The sequence below is a fragment of the Babylonia areolata genome, chromosome 10, assembly GCF_041734735.1.
Source record: "Babylonia areolata isolate BAREFJ2019XMU chromosome 10, ASM4173473v1, whole genome shotgun sequence".
Classification (NCBI taxonomy): domain Eukaryota; kingdom Metazoa; phylum Mollusca; class Gastropoda; order Neogastropoda; family Buccinidae; genus Babylonia; species Babylonia areolata.
Genome location: NC_134885.1, coordinates 15,518,695 through 15,541,385, shown reverse-complemented (window position 1 = coordinate 15,541,385; position 22,691 = coordinate 15,518,695). Strand labels below are relative to the sequence as shown.

The 22,691-nt window shown below is 46.6% G+C and overlaps 1 pseudogene; it reads left to right on the top strand.

The window, feature by feature from the left end:
• Window positions 1-22,691, top strand: part of LOC143286666 (MOB kinase activator 3B-like) — a 32,872-nt pseudogene extending 10,181 nt beyond the window's left edge.

Sequence of the window (22,691 nt, the reverse complement as noted above, 5' to 3'; positions counted from 1 at the left end):
ACAAATATATTTGTCAACAACAGCATTTACTCAGTTTTAGGCTGACACCTGTGTTTACACACACAATATGATTCTGTTAAAAAACCCTGTGTTTTGGTTGCCTGCATGTATAGATGGATGGATATTGGTATGTAAGACTGTGTGTCCCTGGTAAACTTATACAAACTCATTTTCTCTGGAAATACTTTATTGACACTAAATTTTCCTGAAAAATTTTCCTGTAAAGCACCTAGAGCAGATTTCGGTTAGTGTGCTATATAAGTATCCATTTTATTATTATTATGAAGAATGCAACAAAAATCATTCTTTCCACACATTGCAGTTAATTTGTCGGTGCATTTCTGGGGTCACAAAAAAATCGTATTGAACAAAAAAGTTTCCCCCCAGTCATTTTTTGTTTTTGTTTTCTTCGTACAAAACCAAACACAAAAAAGCTTTTTTTAAAGACATCTCAGCTGAGATGGCCAAATTTGAATATTGTTTAATAGCATCATTTTATCTATTTAGTAAAGACAGAAATTTCTTTTTTGTATGGAATTTACTTGATATTGCATCTCCGGACAGCAAAATTCTGAAGGGATCAGTGAGAGGCAGACTTTTGGCAATCATTGGGAAGCTTCTTTTTTTTCAAGTTGAGTGTGCATTTTCACAGTTTCCCGACTATGTTTTTTTGGGGGGTTTTTTTTTTTTGGGCTTTCGCGCTAAGTTGTGCAGTTTCAGGGTTTTGATTATTACGTCCATCCCATCTCAGATCACCAAATTTGAGCCCACAGAGAAGAAAACACATGTAGAAATGCTTGGAGGGAGAATACCTGATCACGATCATAATTTTTAAAAAGAACGGGACTTGTCTGGAGTGATTAAGTGTCTGATATGCCAGAAAAGTTTTTTGGTATTTTTGTTTTGATATCCCAAAAGCCGGAAAGTTTTTCAAAGGTTTGAAACTTTGACAGATCTTATTATTGTAGAACAATAAAATGGGATCAAGTTACGGGGGAAAAGTTCTGTTTCCACACACACTTTTGGGTTTCTCATGGCGAGCAAAAAGGGGATTTAATACACTACAAAACCGTGCCCCAATATGCAGACCCCCCCGGGGGGGGTCTGACATTCCTTCCTGTGAAACTACACGCCTAGGGAGAAAAGAGAAACAGGGCCGATAACCTCCCGGAATAGGAAAGCCCCCTTTTCCCCCTGGTGCGCCCTTTTTTCCGGCAGCCTCTCGAAACCTGTTTTTGCATTTCATAGCAAGTTTTTCGCATTTTTATCTGTCACGATTTTTTGGCGTTCTGTTTTGTGTCCAATTAGTTTAAAACAGTTGCACAATATGTAGTTTGTTGGGAGAGGCCCAAAAATTAAGGCACCGCGATCGATTTACGATCATCTGGGCCCCTCTACCCTGGCTCTTTCGAAATGCAACCCATGCCACCTCCACTTCCTCCCTCCCCCGGGCGATTTCCAGACCCCAACTACCCCCTACCCCTTTCCCTCCGGCGACTTCTAAGTTCGTTCCCCAATGCACGGGTCATGGTACCATTAATTTTCCTTTTCGATCCCGATCGGACCGCGCGACCCGCGATTTCTCAGTCTGGCAGTCCCCGGTCGACCTCCTCTATCCCTTTCCCCTGCCCACATCTCAACAAGGGTAAACAAACCCTTTGGGGAAACAACACCATTCACTTGGGGGATCCGCACGCTAGACGGGCCCTGTGGCATGCATCCGTGGTGGCGGCCGAAACTGGATCCAGCCCCCCCGGGGCATCCTCGACCGTCGGATCCACTGGTGCCCGAGGCGGAAAGGATGCCCTCCCCCATGTGCGGGGGAAAGGGGACCCTAGGGGACACGTTTCCCCAAAACGCGTGCACCCCCCCCCTTGCCCACGATTTTCCATCCAATCCTGATGGGACCCTTAACGATACCGCCGCAGTTATTCCCTTGCACCGGAACTGCCCCTTCCCTTCATGGGGGAAAATTTCAGGGGTTCCCGCAATATACAGTGTGCCACATCTTCATTCCCCCGCTGCTGCTTTTCCCCAGCCACTAAGGGCCCCTTCAGCAAGTGCTTACCAAACAATCACACCTTTGTCAATTTGCTGCAGCAATTTTTCCCCCCTGCCCTTCCGGGGTGCCACACCTTCTCCGCCTGCTATCCTTCTAATCAGCACTCTTCTTCCACCCCCACTGACCCCCAGCTCCCCCCCACACAACGGGGCACACTCAGAGCACCCGGGGCACCCACACTGGTCACACCAGCACACAGCCTGACCATATCCATGCCACTGAAGAGACCTTTTGATGGTGCACGGACAAGGAAAAAAACCCTTCAGAATAAAACAGTTGGTTTCCCGCAGGAAAACATTTCCCCCCTGTTTACTACACCCCAGCGGGTGGAGACAATTCCCCGGACACCTCAAACTGGGGGGCTATGGAAATTAGGGCATCCACAGATCCTCCCCATGGCCCCACTATTCCCTTTAAAAAATCCCCAGGGTACATGCCCCCTGCTAAACACGGGCACGCATCAGGGGCCAACCCCTCAGCGGGGTCCCCTTGATTCTGTTCCCAGTTTCCGCCGCAAGGTCGGGGGAAATTCAAAAAACCCCCTGCCCGCCCCCACTTCAAACCCCCCTTTTTTTGCCCCGGGTCCCATCCCGAAAAGGCCCCTGCCTTTTTCCGGAAAGCCTCTACTACCCTGCAAAACCCACAGGGCAATCGCCAGTCACATTCCCCCAAAATTTCCTGAGGACCTGGAAGAAGCGCCAATTACCCCCTCGAATAAAACCCGCGGCCATAGAAAATTTCCGGGCGGGCCCCCTGGCCACACACTGAGGGAAACTCTAACTGATCCCCCAGCCGGCCTTGACACCTCTGTCTTCTCCCCTTTGACAGCAATCACCCAGTCCTTATGGGGTCGCCAATAACAAGACAGCCTACTAAACGGTTTTGGCAAATTTTGTTTAAAACCGCTCCCCCTACATCGTTCTCTGCCAGAACAGCCCCCTCAAGCCTTCCCCCCACTGACGGTCCCCTTTTTTGGGTCAGGGCTTCCCCACTGGGGGCCAAAAAACCCCCGTGCAACTTGGGAGGGCCTTCCCCCTTGGGGCAAGGCCCCCTCCCGCACTTCGGCCACCCGCGGCACGCTCCACGGCTTAACCCTACACCCTTCGGCTAGCAACAGTACCCCCTTTCAACCGCCCCCCCGGCCAGTCTTCCCCCCTCAAACCCCAAAGCACAACCCAGGGCAAAAACCAGGGCCAGCCCTGCGGGACGAAACCCCTTTTTTTCTCAGAAAGAGGCCGTAAAGAATTTCCCCCTCTCTCTCCGGGCTTCTTGGGCCCACATTTTCGTCCCCCCCAAAACCTCCGGGGAGGGGCCCAGTCCAACCCTTTTCTCCTCTAAACAACATCTCCAGCACAAACCATTCCGCTGGAATCACCTGCGTAAATCAGGGACTCCATCGGGGCAAGGCACGGGCAGTCCCCATAGACCCACAGACGCTTACTTCCTATCCTTGTTCACCCCAGGGCCGCAAGGGGTTCTCTTTCAGGAACGGTAATCCTTCCAGTTCGACCCCCTTTTTCGCCTTGTCCACCCCGTGGGTCTTCCCAGGGTAGTCAGGGAACTTTTTTTTTGCCCTCGGAGCAAGGGAAAGCCTAGGGTCACCTAGACAGGGTTTTTACCCTTTGCGAAGAAAGGGCCCCCTCTCCCAGCATACCTCAACCCGTCGGAACCAGTGCCAATCACTGGGTTTTTGAGAACACAGAAAAACGGAACTGGAGCCCTCTCAACATTTAAAATTCCGGGGTAAGGGACGATTCTGTATCAATACCATCGCCGGGGCCCATCTCCCCTCCACGGGCTACACAGCCCCCTTTTCCCAAACTATCACACAACCCAGTGCCGCCGGAATTTCCCTCCTGTGGGCTTCTGGAGTCCCTCGCCGCACTTGTTCCCGGGGGAACACACAAACATCCATTTCCGTCACTTCCAGACAGGTGTCCCCATCTTTGACAGGGGACCCTGTTTTCCCCTCAGGCCAGGGTTCCACGTCGACCCCCACGATGGACAGCAAGGGCTAAACCCGGGGGTTTTCCATCTCGACCCAACCCCGGATGCAGAACGTACAAAGATGCCTAAAAATGGGCGGGGGTGCACACAGGAGAACCACACAGCTGGGGGGACTTGGCCCCCACATCAGCAGCATGGACTCAACAAACGGGAAACTGGGGGGGTTCTTCCCTTGCCCCCGCACTTCCTCCCCCATTTTTTGCACGGTCGACTGCTATGCACAGACACACGACGGAGCGTTACTGAACAAACAGGGGGAGCTCACTCCACCAGCTGTCCCTGCGTGGGAGACGTCCCCCTTTGGTTCAAAGCACAACACCACCTGACAGCACGACTGTCCCGCAAGCTAGCTTTCTAGCGATTACTCGCGATCTGACACATGTACAAATGAGGGGACCCTGCCCCCAAAACACTTCACCGATCTGGGACCTTTGGGCACAAACCACTGTGGATCTCTTCGCCACAAGATTAAACTTCCGCATTCCGACATACGTCTCCCCAGTCCCAGACCTGCGGGGGTACCTTTCCCCCCCCTTCCAATCATGGAAAAGTCCTCAAAAAGGGCAAGGCTGGAAGGGCCGCCCTGTTTTCCCAACGCACCCCCATGGCCAGCACACCCGTGGTCCCTGACCCCCTCCACCTCACTCACTTTCCCCCACCCCGCCTTCACATCGGCAGACACTCCCTATCCACCCCCTGCTTGGGCACCCCCACGAAACCCTAGGTTCTAAACCCCTACACGCCTGGCTACGTGGGGACTCTTCAGCCTAGGCGCCTCGATGACACAGCCGACCTTGTTGAGGGCACTCGCAAAGGGACTCAAGGCGTTTACTCGCATACTGGAACGCTGGCTTCCTGGGCCAAAACCCCCTCAGTCAATCCCCACACCCATCCGAGCTTCGCCAAATTTTTTGCCTTCCTCTTCTCCTCCAAAAGGCTCTCCGCCTTGCATATGCGTCCATCGCGCTGCAATCACCCACTCTTTAACAAATGGGCGGCCCTCTTTCCAGATGCCCCCTGCTTTTGGGGACTGGTCCCAGGGTCTTCCCCCAGTCCGCACACCTCCCAAACCCGGAGGGGGGTCAGGCTTTTTGTTCTCCTGACCCCACTCCCGGGGGGGTCCCACCTTGTCGTGGGGGGAGGCTTTGTGGCCATGATCGAGCGAGCTATGTCGGCGGGGGGATCATGCTTCTTGGGGTTTTTTGGGGCTTGGCCCAGGTCTTAATTGACAGCCCACATAGCCATCAGGTCAGGGGGATTATGGTGGTTTTGACTGATCCCCGATGGGAACCTTGCCCAACAGGCGTGAGTGAGGCCCAAACTAAAGGACCCACTGTCCCTTTCGCGTTCTTATTCTTTTTTTTAAACCCCCTCTTTTCGTCCTCAGCTCCCCTCAAACCCTTTTTTCCACATTCTTTTTTTTCGCGGCCTTCTTCAGGCCCCCCGTGTTTGCCGTGCAGCGCGACCCTTTATGGGGGGGAAGAAATCCCCGGGGGTTTAGAGGCACGCTGCTCTTTAACCCTCCCTTTGGCTCGGACCTCTCCAAGACAGCGCCACATTGGGGCCCCTGGTGTCAAACGGGTACCCCCTTTGTGGGGCTGGTCAAGACGGCTTTGTGGCTGACGAAGGGGAACCCCCGTAGTGCTCGGTTTTTCCCGTCCCCCGGGGGGTGGGGATATCGGGGGGGGCACGTTTTAGCTGGGCTGTTGGCGAATCCCTCCCGAAACCTGGAAGGGGGCAAGCTGGTGTTTCCCAAACCCCGGCCCCAAGTTGGGCCCCAGGTGGGGGGTAAGGGAGGGGTGAATTCACATTTTTTTTCAGCATGACTTCCAAAAAACACACACCCTAACTCGGGTAAAAAGATGAAGCAGGGAACAGACGACTCAACTCCGATGGGGGTCGTTGGACCTGGGTTTTGGCCCTCGGGGCTGGTGATGGGGGCGTGGAGACAAGCCTTTTCGGGTCTCAGCCCCTTCGTATCCAGAAGGGGTTTTAGTGTCTGGGAGGCCTGAAGTCCATCAAAGGGGTGAGGCGGGCATTTTTGTTCAGACGGAGTCCAAAAAGGCAGAACGCTCCTTTTGAAGGGGCCCCCTTTCGGGATGGCGGTGAAATTTCCCCCACAAAGGTCTCAACTGCTCGAAGGGGGTTTTTCCCGATCCCCGGGGTTTAAAGGGTGTCGAGGGAGACAAAAGCGAGCGTCCCCTTTAGGGGGTGACCGACCTGTACAGGTGCGGGGAGAAAAGGGTCGGCAGTCCCGACCAAAATTTTTCTTCCTCACCTTTTGCTGCCCGGATGTCCCCAAGGCAAACGGGTCAATACCTGATGGTCATGTAAGCTTGTTGTGCCGCCCCCCTGAGATGCTTTAAAAGTCAAAATTCACATAGGGACCGATGAAGGGGGAAGGGCGTGTGGCCCTGTTTGAAGCGGCGCACCAGGGCATTGCGTCGTCCAGCCCGGTGTGCGAAATGCGGAGGGGCCACCTTTCCCCACGAAGACGCCCCCCTGGAAAAAAAAAAAACAAAACCAGAAAATCAAGACAGAAAGAAAATTTCCTTCTTTGAGGCAAGGAAACAGGTGGGGGGCCCCGCGCCCAAAGGGTCGTTGCCCCTGCGTCAACCCGGACGGTGGGGTCGCGGTCCAGACAGCCACAGGGAAAGCAGACACACTTTAACCCCTCGGGAACCGTTGGGCCCTTGGGGGGACCCGGTCCACCCCTCCCATCCCGTGTGGCAGTCCCAGGGGCCCGGGGGGAAGAAAAAACCTCGGGCGGAGGGGCCTTGCCTCCTCCCCCCCACCCCCCCCCCCGGCCCCCCCTCGCCCCGCCTCCCGTCTGCCTGGCCCTCGGGGTGGCGGAAAATGGCCGGAAACCCCCCCACCTCCAAAACTCAAGGAGGGAGGGGTGCGGGCCCCGGCGGGGGCGGGAGGGGCCGAGGTGTGGGTATTCCGACTCGGTCCGGGGAAACCAAAAAAAAAAATTTCGAAAAAAAAATTCTCCCCCCTGGGGGGACCTTGAGCCCCGAAGAGGGAGCGGGGGGGAGCGATGGGAAAAAGGGTAGCTTTATTTTTTTTTAAACCCTTTTTTTAAAGAGTGATCCACTGGAAAATTGGGGGTTCCCCGCCAATTTTCGGGAAATCCCTGCTTTGTCGGCCCTTTTAAAACCCTTTATGCTGGCGCGCAGGGGACTCGCAAAAAGATGGCAAAAGTTTTATCTCCTTTGGTTTTAAAACCCCTTTTTAAACCCCCTCAACCGAAGCAAGAGGGGGTTTACGGGAGGTGTCCTCTTTTTTTTCGCAAGTCCCTTTTATACAGTACAGTTCTTTTTAAAAACCCCCCCTTTTACAGGCGGTGGCAGTCCGAGTACGCTTGGAAAACCATCACTGTCTGCTCTCTCTACTTTCCCCCTTCCGTCCGCGTTCTGAGGGAGGACCCCGAACCGGTGACCAGCTCCCAGCCGTTTTTAAAATGTTGGGCGACTTCAATCGACACTCCCCCGCTCGGGGAAGTGAAGACATCAGCCCGAGGTCCCCTTAGAAAACCTTTTCTGACAAAGGGCTTTTTCGTCTTAAAGACAATCCCCACTTTCCCGCATCGTCCTTGGAAAGTCTTGTTTGATCTGTGGGCTGGGGATCATCGTTGGTCCCCGGGGCTCGATGGGAAAGTGCACACGATCTGCACGGAAGGACCACTTTTTGCGTCCCTGCCCCACAGATGGGAAGGTGACCCCTTTCCTGACCGCCTGATTCGAAAAACAGACGGAGTTTTTTTTCCCGAAATAAAAGCGGGCTGCAGGGAAAAAACAGTATTGAAAAGCAAGGACCCCGCGACGCTCGACTCGGATCGTTTTTAGATTGCGCCAAAGCAGCACCCTCTCGCCTCCCAAACCCCAAACCCTAGAAAAACCCCTGGTTCCAAACCCGGGAAGCGGGGGCCCCCAAAGTCGCGGAAGAGAGCGCAGGGGTCTTTTTTGGGAAAAGAACCGATAGCTTTAAACCCACAACAGCTGAGGGGAAAGCCGGTATGTTTTTTAAAAAGCCAGAGGAAGTCAGGAGAGATTTTTGCTCTTCCTTAACCCCAACACACCCAAAAGTGTTGGGGGGTTTTTAAAAAATTCCCCCCCCCCCCCCCACCCAAAAACAAAAAATTCAGACCTTTCACAAAAAAAGCGTTGCCAATTTTTTTGCCTCCACAATGAACAGAATCGAGCTGCTAAAAAATCTGCTTGCTTTCTTTAAAACCAAAAAAACCCTTTAGAAAAAACACCATGTAACTTTTTTTCCCGACAACACAGAGAATTAAAAACCTTCCTTTCCAATGAAAAGAATTAAATCTGCCTTTAGACCTGTACGGATTCCCGTCCCGGAATGGACGAGGTCCATTTTAAAAAACCAAAAACACCTTTTCCCCCCAAACCCGTCGGACACCCGCTTAAAAATTTATACCACATCTGGTCACAGGCTTCTTTCCACCCTCCCGGCGGGAAAACCCTCATAAACCCGCGCCGAAAAAAAAGGGGCCCTCTTTAAACGAAAGATTCAGATCTTTTCCCCACCCTTGTCAGCCCTGGGGCGATCGCCTGCGGAATATCACTCATCCCAAAATGCTGATTTTTTGAAACTTTTACTCTCGCAACGAAGAAGGAAAAAGGGTTTTTTGGCCTGGGTTCCCGGGGATTTGGGATTCGGGTAACGAAAGGGCGGGCCCGTGGCCAGGAAAGCTGTAAAGAAAGAATTGTCCCGTCCTTGACCCTATACAGACATGAAACGGAAGGCAACATTTTCGTTTAAAGGTCTTTGGGAAAAGGGGGGAACACCCCCGGACAACAAGCCTTTCCCATCCGTCCGGGCCTAAAAGAGACCCCCCCTTTGGGGGGGAAGAACAGAAAGGAGGAGTCGTGCGTGCAACTGCATACGGGGCACACTTTTTTTTTCTAATTCTTACTTTTTTAAGGGGGAGGGGACCCCCCGATGCATTCCTGTGACGAGCCTCTCACCGTGAAACACGTGCTCCTTGACTGTTGGGATCTGCATGACGTTAGAGCAGACATTACACGGGGGTTTCTTGAAGACTTTGTTTCGTGATGTCCCTCCGGGGGCGCTGATGGACTTCTTAAAAGAAGTGAACCTTTTTAACCAGATTTGAAGGTTTTAAATTTAGGGTAGTTTTTTTTTAACTTTGGAGGGGAAAGTTTGAAGTGGTGACTCGTTTTAATTGGTTGATTTTTTTTTTATCGTTGTAGTAGTTATTGACGCGGCGATAGCCTTGAGATGGGCCTTAGTGGCCCGGCGGGCTCTAAGCACCATAAATTTCATTTCATTTCATTTCAGTCACGCACATACACCCCCCCGGACCCTTCTTGGGCCCTTTTTTCTGTCCTACAATACCTCCGCAAGGCACCCTTCGAACCCCTTGCTATAGCTCCCTTCAAGCTACTTCCATGAAGACACTCTTTCTCATCTCACTCGCCTCAGGCAGGGGTTGTAGTGAGGTTCATGCCCTCAGTGGGTCACACAAGATTATAGCCTTTGAGCCGGGCGGATCTATCTCAGTTCGATTCCTCCCCGATTTTCTTGCCAAAAATCAGACTCCCAGTGCACCCTCTCCCATCTTTTCATCAAACCGCTCTCTTCCTTCTTGGCCATGATGACGAGGACGGGTTCCTCTGCCCGGTCAGGGGCCCCGCGTATATCCTCAAAAGGTCGCGTCCCTTCCGAGCGTCCAAATGACGCCTCTTCATTAGTGGAACCTGGACCATCCACTGACATTAGCAAAACGTCACTGTCTCGATGGATAGTCAGTGCGATTAAAGGTGCATATGCAGACGTAGGATTGAGACTTGAGCCTCCTCAGCCAGAGTGCATGATGTCAGAGTGTGGTCCTCTTCTCTTGCCGTAAACGCACTTAAGACGGCTGCAAGACATCTTGGATGCCACCTACTGGAAAAACCTGCCACCTTCATCGACTTCTACCTGAGAGACGTCGCACACCTGCGTGATGATGGCTCAAGAGGCATCGCTTCTGTGGTAGTTGCACAGCAGGCCATCGCAGCACACAGACAGTAGAACAGGCTAGCCCTCCACCCTTTTCGCGCTATTCTGCACTAGTTGGGTCATGGTTTAAGTATGTTGTAATTAAAAGTAAATTTTCTGTCTAAAATTACGTTTAAAAAGACATACTTACTGTACCCAAATTTAAGACCCTCCCGGCCTCCCCGCTTCCTGTTCTCCCTGCTCGCTGTGCTGGTGATGGCATATTGCCGTCAAAAAAGGGCGCTAGCCAGAGGGACAAAGGGGACGTTACCTATTCCGGGAGGTTATCGGCCGTAGTTCTCTCATTTTCTCCACATGGCGGATAGTATTTGCACAGGACAGGAATGTCAGACCCTGCGGAGTCTGCACTATTTTGGGTCTTTGGTAAGTATTTTTATTTAAACGAATTTTAGATAGAAAATTTCCTTTTGGATCAATATATGTAAGCACTGGATCCCACCCCAAACCCCTGGGGTGGAGTGCAAAAAACATTATCGTGTGGGGTATGTGTGTGTATCACCGGAGATTAAAAAGAGAGATAAACCACTTGCAGAAATTGCTGAAGCCAGGCCCGCCTGCGCCGCGGCACGCATTCATTATTTATGAGCTGCCTTTGCCCTGCCCAAACGTAAGGAAAGCGTCAGTCGAACGCAGTCTCCTGAGTGATTTTTAATTTGGATTACAAACCCTTTTTTTCCCCTTTTCTGTTTGCTTCATCCCACGCAGATGTCAAACTCAATTTGTTGTGAATAACATTTCCCAAAATTTATATGTATTGGTACTTTTTTTTCCCTTCACCACAGCACCATTTTTCACGAGTCAAAGATGGACCTCCATTGCGGAAAACTATAATATTGGCTTAACGGATTTCACTGTTTGTTGTAGTCTGTCTGTTTCTTTCTTAAGGGCATTTAATTGATTTTTTTAACCCTGTGGGTGTGTCAGACCCAAAAGCAACATCATCAGCAAATAGCATTAAGAGCAAATCTGTTGCGCCAGGTATCATTTGTATTCCTGTCTCCCTTCTTTGATAAACTCCACTGCCAATTCACCGATGAAAAAGGAAAACAGCTGTGAGCTTGGATACAACATTGTTTAACACTCTTGGACACTGAAAAAAGTCTGAATAAATACCTTTGTCACGAACACCATAAAGTACAGAATCGTAGATGCTTTTTAACAGCCATGTAAAACTCCCGAGAGAGAGAGACAGAGACAGAGACTAGTGAGAGCGAGATAGAGCACAATACAAGGTCTGCTCGGGCACCATGAAGGCGTTCGTATATATATGAATTATATAATATGATTATGTAATATTGATAGATTTAGATTTACATACTGATAGATCTATATAAAAATTATGTATGTATGTATTCATGTATGTATGTATAGACAGATGTTAGAAGAGAACAGAGCTGAATATGTGTTTTATGTTTTGATTTTATATATATATTTTTTGTTGTTAAAGAAAATGGTGATGAAAACCCAGAAAGTGTGAAGAAAAAGTAGCGTTACGAAAACGCAGTTCAATAATTTATAACTGTCTCTCTCATGTGCAACATTGCGCGGGGGGGGGGGGGGGGGGGGGGGGCGGGAGTTGGTGGTGGGGGAGCTGCTTTATTTTTTTTTTATATTATCTACATTCAACGATGCAAACGTGCTAAAAAACCAAGCAAAAATGAATCGGTTTTCATTGTATTCAGCGAATCTTACTACATTGCGAAATTCCAGGCTAACTTAACTTTCGCTTTACTGCAGCTGAACCGTCGAACCGACCATTTTCCCTTTGGGGGTGGGGAAGGAGAGGGTGATTTACCGCCACCTTCCGCACTGCGTGTGTGCCTCAAAACGGCTTCAGCACTGTTATAGACAGTAAGAAGGGGGCCCCCGCGAGGGTTTATCTCTCTTTTCTAATCTCCGAGGTATCACCCACCTGCTGTAGTATAAGTGAGGAAGCAAAAAATCTGTCTGGAGGCTTGATAGGAAAATGCAAACAAACATTGGATTAGCTAGGGGAGAGAAACAGAGCCAAGACTGCCAAAGGCAATGATTGTCTCAATTTCCCGAAGCCTGCGTAGACGAAATGCATAATTATTTTGAACAGGACACTGACACTGTTCACTTCAAATACCATATCATCAGTCCAGGTGTACGGGTTGGTGACAAAAGATACTAAGCACAAGTTGCATGTCTGCCTGTTGCAAATTCCTGCACAACAGAGAACTAAACAGAAGCTCATCTTAAAGACAGTCACAGGTGAGATGGCCTAGTCACACTGTGCATAGAGACACACACGGTTGTCCTTGACTGAAACTGTAGGAGAGCGGAAAAGGGGTGTTGACCATTGATGATGTGGACAGTGGTAAAAGAATTGTAAAAATAAGAGTAGAAGACAATCAGACTGTCCTGGAGGGAGGCAAAGCAAACAGCCCCGGATTGAAACAAATTGAGAGATGCAGTTCAGGCCTATTGCTCCAGTGGACAGGAAAAAGGAACTAAGTCAGTGATATCCTTACTGCTCATATTTGCATATTTGCACTTAGCTCACAGTCATATACCATGCATGCATATATATTTATACATCTTCAACTTTCTCATTGTTTATGACTTTTTTGTTTGTTTGTCTTCAGGCATTGATGTTGTCTTCAAGCATAGATCCATTCATTTAATATGAAAATCAGTTATACATGGCATCCACAAGCAGGCACAGTTACCAGTGTTTACCTCTATATTTTATCTTTTTCCTTGTGGTTGCTGTACAGGGTCACCTTTTCCAAAGAACTATCTGTCAGTGGTGAAGAAGATCCTGAAGCGACTGTTCGTGTCTTTGTGCATGTCTAATCCACACTTTGATAAACTGGTTTGCAATGGGAGCTGTGAGTATATGGTTGAGACTCCTCATCATGTCAACATTTTTTTGTTTGTTGCTTGCTTGTTCATAGTTTTGTATTAATTTGTTTTGCTTGTTGATATATATAAAAAACAACAAAAAAAAGAACATTCAACTACACATACTTTACGTGACCCATTAGTGCAGACTCCCAGCAGGGGTCTGATCTCCTGTCTGTGCAAACTACTACCCTGCCTACTGTGGAGAAAATGAATGTAGCTATGGCAATAAACTCCCGGAAGTAGGTTACCTCCCCTCTATCCTGACTCGCGTCCTCTATTTTTCCAGCAGCTATCTTGACTGCTGCTCCAGTGCTTTTCATATGACTAAGTTTTGTTTCCGCATTTTCTGCCTCGCTATTGATTCTTTGACACTCTTGCTTTGTGTTTGATTGATGAATTCTAACAGGTCACAAAATTACTTAGCTTGTTTGGGCGATCGAGCTAAGATTAACCCTTTCACCCCCCGCCAAGCTCGCATTTGCACAGGCATGGTAGAAGACATGTCACTGAAAATTGATCATTCATTGGTCTGTTATCCATGAACCTATGCTCTAATTTTGGGTGGTAGGATGGGCCATATTTTCTATACACACAGCTATTTCTTAGCCACCGTTCTTTTCTGTGTTTATACCACAACCGGAAATTTTTACTGTAAATTTGACTGGCAGTGAAAGGGTTAAGGCACGATTGCAGTCGATCGGCAGACCCCTTTTGGGCCTTTTTTCTGAGACTGTCTAAGCAATGCTAACCCTCGGGCCTCTTCCACCCCTTTCGCATGCACCCAAAAAAACATTCTTTTTTTGGTGTTCAAATTGAAGATTTTCCCGTGTTTGACACTGGTACTTAGAATTCATTTGACTACCTGCTTAAAAATAAAAAAAAAATCACTGAAAATTCTGTGATACATTCTGCAAGAGATTTTATTATGAAATGAAATGCACATTCTTTTCAGTGCTGTAGACCTTCAAAGTTGCTTTACCGTCAAGATTTGTGTGTGTCCAAATTTACTATCTTCGCCGTACTTTGACAGGTATATTATCCAGTTTCTTTGCTGCTGAAGTGTTTGTGTTTACTTGCAACATGCCAGTATTATATGGTTTTAAAAGTGTACAAGTTTTCATTACAGTACCTGCATGGAACACACACGCACGCCACACGCACGCCCGCACCAAGCACGCCGCGCGCGCGCGAGAGAGAGAGGCCGCATATTACATGTGGATGGGGCTGATGACTAGATCTTCAGGTAGATGGTTGTTGATTGCACAGTTCTAGTTATCATACTGGATTTTTTCAAGAGATAGGGCATTGACTGCTTCAGGAAAAAGCTACTGGCGAAGCGATTGGTTTTTGTTCTTATACTTCTGTACCGTCAACCCAGAGGGGAGCTTCTCAAAAATCCCAAGAGCTGGATGTGATTCGTCTGGCTGATAGATTTTACTTTTTTGAGTAGCCACTTATAATATATGACTTCTAGAGAAGGTTGATCAGCCTGGGTAATGTTGGTGGCAGTTTTTACGATTCTGTTCAGGGCTGCGACTTGTGCCTTGGAAATGGTTTCCATACCACACAGTAATAGCAAAGGTTAACACGCTTTCAGTGACCGCTCGGTAGAACTCAGCCATGATTTCTATTCTAATTCTGAACTTTTTGAGCCGCCGAAGAAAGTACAGGCGCTGTTGTGTCCGTATTTTTCTCCCATTTCAGATCGTTGAAAATGATCAGTCCGAGAAATTTAAATTCGCTGATGATCTCTACTTGCTTGTCTATAATGACAAGTGGTGAGGGGTCAGATCTGGTCTTCCTGAATCTAACATTAATTCTTTTGTTTTTGATATATTGAGTTCTAAGTTGTTTTGATCACACCAGCTGACAAGTTCTACTGCTTCTTCCCTATATTTTGACTCATCACTGTTCGTTATCAGCCCTTATAGAGTAGTATCGTTGGCAAACTTGACTATGGTGTTACATTCATTACGAGTTGCACAGTCATGTGTGGATAGTGAATACAACAGTAGGGATAGAACACATCCCCTGTGGGGCGCCTATGTTGAGGAATACATGTGGAGGAGGTCTGAGGTCACCAACTTTAACAACTTGCGGTCTGCATCTCAGAAAATCTAGGATCCATGCACAATTTGATTCAGGCAGCGAGAGGTCTTTCAATTTAAAATTTAGTTTTGATGGTATATTGTGTTGAACGCAGAGCTGTAGTCAATGAAACGGATCCTAGCATAACTGTTAGGATCTTCGAGATGTCTGAGAATGTGGTAGAGACCTATGCTAATGGCATCTTCAACTGATCTGTTGGCTCTGTAGGCAAACTGAAAAGGATCAAAAGATGGAGGAATGAAAGTTTTTAGGAATTGCAGAATCAAGCGTTCAAATGTTTTCATGACGACTGATGTCAAGGCTACGGGACGATAATCATTAAGACAACTAGGCTGTGCTTTCTTTGGAACAGGACTGATTGTAGATTTCTTAAAGCAGTGTGGTACACACATGACTGAACGGGACATGTTAAATATGTCAGTGAAGACACAAGATAGTTGGACTGCACACTTCCTCAAAAAGGCCTGGTGAGATGTTGTAGGGCCAGCGGCTCTTTTCATTTTCAGATGACTGAAGTGGCGTCTGACTTCATTCTCTTGGATTATGAAAGGGGGAGTGGGGGTGATTTTGGGTGCAACCACGTAGGAAGTAGACAGTGGTTTGTCGAACCTGGAGTAGAATGTGTTCAGTTTGTTTGGAAGATTTCTGTCAGTGATGTCGACTGTTGGTGGGTCATTTTGTTATCAGTGATGTTCTGCAGTCCGGTCCACACATTCCTAGAGTTGTTTGCGGACAAATGTTTTTCTAAATGTTTCCTATATAAGAACTTTGCCTTCTTAATGCATTTTTCAACACTTCTTTTTTCCTTATTGTGGACTGTTCTATCATCATTTTCATGAAACGCTCTCTCTTTTTCCTTTAGTTTTTGCCTAACAGCCCCGTTACAGCAGATTTTGTCGTTTGAAAATATTTTGATATTTTTTGTTGGAATGCACACACTTTCACAGAAAGAAATGTAATCACACACTGTGTCGGTATATTCAACTAAGTTCCCTGCAGAGTCTTTAAAAATACTCCAGTCTGTACATTCAAAACAGTCCTGCAAGGTCGCTAAGGCAGGGGCCCCGACATTGTTTGACAGTTCTCACGACTGGTTTTTCAGCTTTCAGTTTTTGTTTGTAGACTGGCACCAGATAGGTCGTGCTGTGATCGGACTGTTCCAAAGGCGCATGGCGGATTGTGTGGTACGCCTTCTTGATGGAGGTGTAGCAGTGGTCAAGGGTCTTTTCACCCCGTGTTGGGCAGTCCACTTGTTGGTACAGCTTCGGCATCTCTTTCTTGAGGCTGTCTTTGTTAAAATCACCAGCAACAATGACGGTTGGAATTAGGCCAGCTGTTCTCACACTTGCTAATTTCGTCTGCTAGCAGACGCAGTGCGGTGGAGAGGTTCGCTGTGGGATGGCTGTACACCGCGATCAGCGTCACTGAAGTTATTTCTCATGGGAGGTAGAAGGGTCGGCACTGGATGGTGAGAAATTCCACATCAGGGAAGCAGGCACGCAATAGCACTTTGACATCGGAGCCCCAGCGTGTGTTCACGAGGGAAACACACACCACCGCCCCTTTGCTTGCCTGAGTCAGCAGTGCGGTCAGCTCTGTGTACAGTGAAGCCTGGTGGTTGAACCAGTCAGGGATGTCTGGGTTGAGTCATGTTTCAGTAAAACAGAACACAGAGCTCTCTTTGTAGTCCCTCCTCCATGACTGAAATTTTGAAGATATTAAGTATTAACAGCTTGTACTCATTGTTGCATCATAATATGGAATGTTTTCAGAACTGATCAAGATATTCACTTACTTTAAAAAACTTTTTTTCTTATATTGTCATGTTGTTTACTAAAAGCACATTCCAGTCATTGCATTAAACATCACATTTCAGTCATTGCATCAAATATCAAAATTTTCACTGCTGCAACCTACAGTCATGCTCAAATCATACAGTTTTTAACCCTTTGAGCCCTGACCACCGCTTTACCGGTGGTAGAGAAAAATGACATTATGCCTAGCCACCGGTTGAGGGGTGCGTAAACATTTGTGTCGTGTTTTGCTATTGGTTGACTTATATTGAAGAGCCAATCAGAAAAACCGTAATATTCTGACGTCAGCAAACGTAGTACCAACATGGCCGCGCCTTTTCACTGTGTTTAGTGCATGTGCTTTGGATAAAAAAGATCGATTTCTACCATGATGTGTGCAGAGTCTCAACCTGACACGTCTCCTTTGATCAACTGATTCTGCATGCTCAGATTCATTTTCAACATCACTATCTGTAGCAAAATCATCCGATTCGAATTCCACCTCACTATCAGAGTAATCATTGTCATACTCTACTTCCGATAAATCATCAAGCATATCATTTACTTGCTGCGTTGGTGTACAGTTGTTTTCTCGCACGTTTTGTCCCTGATTTTTGCCCTGACGGGCCAGGTTGAGACTCAGCACACTTCAAGTGTTTACGCACCGCTCAACCGGTGACTAGGCATTATGTCATTTTTCTCTACTACCGGTAAAGTGGTGGTCAGGGCCTCTAAAGGGTTTAATACCAATTATTTGCAAATTTTGGCTCAGAAGCTCAGGCAGAAGGGTTAAAATTGCTCAGGAACTCAGGACTCAAAGGGTTAATCTAGCAAGGAACAATCTTGCAGTTGGTTTTCTAATAGTTATACTCTGAATAACATCTAGATATGATAAATTAGATGTTTTAAAAAATATATCAATAGACAAGATTTTGTTTTTGAAAAATACAGAATGATGGATGTTCATTAAAGATTTCCCCTGAACCACTTCCCATGGACTGAGGGGAACAAAACTTGGCACAGTTATTAGTCCTTTCTCTGTATAGGTTCTACTAAGGGTGGCACGCTTCTCCCATCATTTCATACAGCTGTGAAGACCTTGCCTTTAGAAGTCTGCAGGTTTGGCGGAAGTCATGACTTGGCCTTGGAAATAAGCGTTTGATCGTTTGGCAAGTGTTTGCCCTTCAAAAATGAATTCTTGGTTGGGAAGAGGTGGAAGTCAGATGGTGTGAGGTTGAGTGTAAGGGGGATGAGGAAGAATTTCATAGCTGCAGGACTGTGCTTCCTTCTCGGCAACATGTGCTTCATGAACCGGGGCGTTGTCTTGCAGGAGGCGGACATCTTTGGTCATCTTGCCACATCTCTCAGTTTTGATGGCCTCCCGCAATTTCTACACCAATGAAGCGTAGTATATCATGGTAGTTGTGGTATCCTTCACCAGGGAATCCATCAGGACTACTCTGTGCTGGTCCCAAAAGACTGAGCATGACCGTGCCTGCCAAGGATTGGACATTGCTTTGACTGAGCTTTAGTCTCTGGATCACATTGATGGACCCATGTTTCATCCTGCATGATTAGTCTGTTGAAGAAGTCCTTGTTTTCTTGGCACATGGCCAAAAGAGCCTGGGGGCATGTGACTTGTTCCTGCTTCTGGAAGGGTGTCGGCAACCAGGGAATCTATCTCGCAGACAACTTCCACATGTGCAAATGGTCGTGAAGATTTTTTTCCACAGACCCCACATCTTAGGCTAGTTGGCGAACAGTTATGCAGCGATCCTCCTAAAGTGGGTGCCACAGCAACTACCTGGAACTGAACATGCAGAAAACAAAGGAACTGGTTGTTGACTTAAGAAGATCCAAGTCCAGTGTATACCCCATTTTTATCAGAGGCGAGCCTGTGGAGATGGTCAACCACTACAAGAATCTGGACACCCCATTTGACATCTGGCTTGACTGATCCCCCAACATCAATGCTGTCTGCTTGAAAGCTGACCAGAGGCTCTTCTTCCTGAGGGATCTGAGGCAGTTTATGGTCAGCCCGATCCTCTTCTACTAGTCCTTTGTCCAGAGTGTGCTGACCTTTAACCAGCTGTGCTACCAGTGCAGCACCAAGAAGGCTGAAATGGAGAGGCGGGAGAAGGTAATCAGCAGGGTGGCCTCCATTGTTGGTGAGGCTCTGATGCCCCAGGACAACCTGTTCCATGAAGTTGATCTCAGTAAGCTGCACAAGGTCCTTGTGGACTCCACCAGGTGCTGACTGCTTGTGAGTCCAGGAGTCTTCTGAATAAGTGAGTGACTGCTTTGTATCAGGGCCAGGAGCAACTGCATGAGGAACTCATCCCTTCCAACAGCTGTGCGACTCCACAACCAGTCACTTTAGTGACACCACTGGACTCCTCTGGCTACTCTCTGTTCTTTACCGACACTCTGTGTGTTTGCATACATGCTCTACAAAGAGTTATGTCAGTGACACTTCTGGACTCATCTGACTACTTTCTGTTTGTCACCGACACAGTATATGTGAGTGTGCGTGTGTGTGCACGCTTTATGAGTCCCTTCATTGCCATCCATGGACTCATCTGGCTACTCTCTATTCATAATCAATACAGTGTGCACGTGTGTGTTTGTGGCTGCACGCATGAATGTGTGTGTGTGTGTACATTTGTGCATGAATTACAATTATGTGTTTTGTTGTTGTTGTTGTTGTTTTTTTAATGTATTTAATTGTGTTAAATGGTTTCGCTCATTTAAATGAAAATTGTTTTATGAGGAGAAATACTTGTTCATTATTTTTTAGAAGTCAGAGTGGTATTGATGTATTTAGACTTTGAAAATACTGTGAATGAATGAATGAATGAATGAATGTATCAGTATCAGTATCGGTAGCTCAAGGAGGTGTCACTGCGTTCGGACAAATCTATATACGCTATACCACATCTGCCAAGCAGATGCCTGACCAGCAGCATAACCCAACACGCTTAGTCAGGCCTTGAGAATGAATGAACTTTCTTTAATGAGGGAAGTGGAATAAGCAAGGACATGCTTTTTTTCATCCAGCCCTCAGGGCAAAGAAATTAAACAAGCAAACAAAAAAAAGTTAAAAATACGATACTTCTACTACTACTATTACTACTACCACTACTTCTAAGCAGATAAGATAAAATTGATAATAAAAAGAAGAGAGAAAGAACAAAATAATGTCATAGCAAGAAAGACAAATACTAAAACGGACACTTCACACACACACAAATGAGTACACTTGCATATGCATGAATATGTAACCATCCCTAATCATAATAATAACAACAACAATAATACTAATACTAACAATAATAGTAATAGTGCATGGTATTTTATTTAACATTACCTGTTTAAATAGAATGGCATTGTCACTGAGGTTGACTTACATCATTCACTTGCATATGCATGAATATGTAACCATCCCTAATCATAATAATAACAACAATAATACTAATACTAACAATAATAGTAATAGTGCATGGTATTTTATTTAACATTACCTGTTTAAGTAGAATGGCATTGTCACTGAGGTTGACTTACATCATTTATATATTTTCCATTTTATCAAACAAATAGTTTTTTTTTAATAGTGAGGATATATGTGTAGGAGTTGCAAGAGATGGTGAGGAATGGGGCCTGTGCATGGGGTGCTTAAAAGAGGAGGGGTGGGAGGGGGGTGGTCAAAGGCAGAGGGTGATCAAAGGCGGGGGAGAAGTTTGGTGAATTTGTGAGAGAGAAAAAAAACCCTGATCTGTGGTTAAATGTAAATAATCGATTTCTTTCGTTTTGAGTATGCTATGCTTTTACAATTTTATGAATGTAAAACGTTATTTTAATGTAGTACTGTCTCATGCTACCTTGTCACCCACAAGATAATTTTCCATGTATTTTTTTTTTTCCAACCTTGATGCAAACATTTTGAAAAACTATCTACCAGTTTCTAATCTTCCATTCCTGTCCAAACTCCTTGAAAAAGCTGTCCTGAAGCAGCTCAACAATCACCTTTGTTTCAACAATCTCATCCACCCATTTCAGTCTGCACATCGTGCTGACCACAGCACCGAAACCACTCTCCTCCACATCCTGAATAACCTACTGCTAGCGTCCGACTCAGGACAAATCTCCCTTCTCACTCTTCTCGACTTGTCAGCCGCCATTGACATGATAGACCATTCAATCCTTCTTTCCCGTCTTCATTTTACATTTGGTATCAACGGCACTGTTCTAAACTGGTTCAAATCTTATCTCACTGATCGATTCCAGTCTGTCATTGTTGACAGTTTCCAGTCTGAACCCGTTAAAATTGAACATGGAGTCCCACAGGGCTCTGTTTTAGGCCCAGTGCTCTTCACACTGTACACTGCTCCTCTCGCTGAAATTATCATGAAATTATCAACCACCATATTGTCAGTCATCATTCTTATGCTAATGACACTCAACTCCAGAAGAGTGATACCCCTGAAAAACTGTCGTCGCTCTTGCAAGAAACATCCAACTGCTTCCTGGACATTCAAAATTGGATGACTCAAAATAAGTTACAATTGAATGCAGACAAAACTGAAGCAATGATCATAGGAACTAAACAAAAACTCTCTTCCATCACAACTGACACAAAGAAACTTGGCAGTACATCCATCCCTCTTTCCAGTTCGGTCAGGAACCTCGGCGTTGTCCTTGACAACACACTGTCCATGCAAAAATTTATCAGTCAGACATGTCAATCCTGCTACTGTCAATTGCGGCGCATCAGTTTGATCTGGAAATATCTGTCCATTGACGCAACATCTAGACTTGTCGTTTCTCTCATTCTCTCTCGCCTTGACTACTGTATCTCTCTATTGTCTGGTTTGCCTGCTTCATCCATTCAGTGCCTTCAGCGCATACAAAACTCTGCTGCCCGACTCGTCCTCAGAAAGAAAAGATCTGAGCACATCACTCCTCTTTTGCAACATCTCCACTGGCTCCCTGTCTCACACAGAATAAAGTACAAGATCAGCACTCTATGTTATAAATGTATTCACAAATCAGCCCCTTACTATCACTGTGGCTGCCTTCACCTCAACACACCATCTCGCTCACTATGATCAGCTTCGGATCCACTCTGTTTACGCATACCCAGATTCAAGTTCTCGACTGTTGGCCGCTGTTCTTTCTCTGTCTCTGGACCTTGCAACTGGAACGAACTACCTCTTTCGCTTCGTCAAGTCTCCACACTCAGCTCTTTCAAGTCTGGCCTTAAAACCTACCTCTTCCCAAAATAGCCTCCCTTCCCTGCCTCTTCCTTGTCTTCAGTTTCTCCAGTTTTAGAGTCATGCATGCGTGTGAATGACTGGTGCGAAAGCGCTTTGATTTGTCTCTGCCCAAGATTCAGCGCTATATAAATACCATTATTATTATTATTATTATTATGAACATTAAACTGATTTGATTGATTGAATGTAAGTTTGTGTGTATATTATCATGTTATGCTTAAAGGAAACTGCAGAGTTTGTGTGTATATTATCATGTTATGCTTAAAGGAAACTGCAGTTATTGACTTTTTTTGTGTGCAGGAGGCGCACATTAACACGTGTTACAAACACTTCTATTACTTTGTCACGGAGTACAATCTGATTGACAAGAAGGAACTGGAACCTCTGGTAAGAGTTATTGTTGAGCAGATGTATTTGCATATTCTTGCTCAGTTGTACAGGTTTGGTGAAGTTTACATTCTTTCATTTAAAAGAAGGCAGCAGTTCAGTAATAGCAAATGAAAAAAAAAAACATGATTAAAAACAATG